The 2,359-nt window shown below is 52.0% G+C and overlaps 1 protein-coding gene across 1 annotated transcript in view; it reads left to right on the forward strand.

The window, feature by feature from the left end:
* Nucleotides 1–2,140: 2,140 nt before the first annotated feature.
* LOC105990862 (7,8-dihydro-8-oxoguanine triphosphatase-like) overlaps nt 2,141–2,359 on the forward strand; it is a 4,477-nt gene continuing 4,258 nt past the window's right edge. Inside the window, exon 1 of the mRNA XM_013023379.1 lies at nt 2,141–2,227. The gene's annotated coding sequence lies outside the window, so the exon portion shown is untranslated. The remainder of the gene's footprint in view (nt 2,228–2,359) is intronic.

Consider the following 2,359-nt stretch of genomic DNA (forward strand, 5'->3'; position numbering starts at 1 on the left):
AGAAGCACCTGCCCACTGAATCCCACACCTGAAGCCTGCCTCCATTCTAGCCAAGAAGCTCCAGACCAGTTGTGAGTGTGCTGAGGGTTCTTAAAACATGGGAAGGAAACAACAGCTGGCCATGAGTGCCTTGCTCCCAGTGGACCACCCTGGGGGCCTCTTCCCTACAGAGGGGACTCAGGATCCCCATTGCTCCAACCATTTACCACCAAAGCTTGTGGTTTACCATGTGAGACTATCAATACAAAAGAGAGCCAGAGGCCCACACCTGTAATACCAGCTGAGGCTGAGGCAGGAGCATCACAAGTTCCAGGCCAGCTGGCTACACAGCGAGGCTCTATCTCAACAGTAACAAACAAAAATTCTATGAATTTCCCTACAACCAAGATCAGGGAAGCAGTATTTCCCTAAACAATATCTTTCAAAGTAGAACTCATGAAATAGCACAGAAGCAGCAGATTGAGAAGAGCCTGGAACTACATCTTCCACTGCTGGGGGCCTGGGCCAGAGGCCTGGGCCTTTCTTTCCTGGTACTTGGTTCTGGGTGGGAGCACAGCATCCACTCAGCTGGGAAAGGTCCTCATGACCTTCTGCTCCTGGCCTTTCATCCCAGGCTCTGCAGACACCACCTATTGAGTGTGGCCACGGTGGGCCCCTTCTTTGCTGTCTGGTTGATGGACAGCTGAGAAGGAGGGTGCATCAGGTTATTAGAAGATGGTTATTTATCAATCCAGGTTATAATTGGTGGTGCATCCCAGGAAAGGAGACCCAAAGCACTGGAGCCTTGGGCTGGGAATGTAGCTTAGTGGTAGGGTGCTTGCCCAGCTTGTAGGAAGCCCTGGGTTTGATTCCTCAGTACCACATAAGCAGACAAAGCCAGAAGTGATGTTGTGGCTCTCAAGTGGTAGAGTGCTAGCCTTGAGCAAAAGAAGCCCAGGGTCAGTGCCCAGGCCTTGAATTCAGCCCCAGGACTGGCAAAAATAAAGAAGGAGGAGTTGGATGAGGACAGTTGTCTTACTGAGGTAGATCCAAGAAAAATAAGAAAAGGAGTAAATTCTATGTAGCTAGCAGAATAGGGCCAAACTTGAAAGGCAGGATCTTCCTGTAGAGAAAAACTCCAGGACAGTTATTAAAAGGTGAAAGTCCAAAGATAAAGGCCTGGGTAAATTAGGGAGTTAAATACTCGGTTGCTTCAATTTGGTAAATAACAGTGAAACACAGAAAGAGCCAAAAAACCTGGAAGGTAGTTTGATTTTGGATGGGATAAGTAAGAAGTTTGGAATGTGTTCTGGTCAATATCAGTTAAACCCAAAAGCAGGAACAAAGGGAAGATGTGGGATAAGCACTCTGCCTTCATGACTTATTGCCTTGAGTACTGGAATTGTAGTCACCATCTGCAATCACTAACTGACTGTTTCTGTACCTTGCTTTTTCAAAACTACCAATGTTCACTTGTAAGTGGCTTCTTACAGGTTCCTCCTATATAAGCAAGCCTACCTTATGTTGAGCTGGGGCGGCTAATAAATATTCCTAGCCAGACTGACTTGAATGTTGGTGACACCTTTAACCAATCTTGGGTTCGAGTCCCACCAACCCTGGAAAATTGGGATACTTCACTACTGCTAACCAGAACTCGCCAAGCACTGTTAGCAGCACCCACAGTGAAACTCATCTGATAGGAAATCCCATAGTGCCCGGAGAGGCTGCAGGAACCTGCAATGGTGGAAGAAAAGGAAGGGCAGTGGAGTGACACAGACCAACAAACTGAAGACTTTCTCGCAAACCACCACGCCTGACTCCTTTGGATCACTGCCATCTATCTGTAAATGCCCTGAGGTTTAGCCACACAGTCCTGTTAGTCCTTGGAAATTCCACGATGCGACCTTTAGGACAATCGTCCTCGACTTGCAATGTCCTCTCCGACTCTCCTGCAGCCTCCCGCCGGCCTCTCTCCCTGAGGCCTGCTCCTCAGGCGTTGCTTTCAGCCACCACGCCCAGGTGACCCGCAGGACTGAGACCCGGAACCCATCCCTGGGTTTCCCGTCAGGAACGCCTCCGTTCACGATGAAGTCATTGGCGGTCCCACACTCCCGCCTCTCCCGACGCCAGCAGAACCTCTATAAAAGCCGGGGAACCCCGCTTACCTGGCCTTTGCCGCCTAAGGGAGCCCGCCCGCGCTGCCGAGAGCCCAGGACACTTCCGGCCGCGTCCCGGAAGCCGCGCGCTGGTACCGGGGCGGGAAGAGGCGGGCAGAGGCCGAGCGCCCGGGACGCGGGGAGACACCGGGGAGTGCTGCGCTGAGGCAGAGCCGGGGAGGTGCGGACGCGGGCGGCAGGCGCTGGCCTCCGCGCGTGCGGAC

Source organism: Dipodomys ordii, unplaced genomic scaffold (assembly GCF_000151885.1).
Source record: "Dipodomys ordii isolate 6190 unplaced genomic scaffold, Dord_2.0 Scaffold68, whole genome shotgun sequence".
In the NCBI taxonomy this organism is placed as follows: Eukaryota; Metazoa; Chordata; class Mammalia; order Rodentia; family Heteromyidae; genus Dipodomys; species Dipodomys ordii.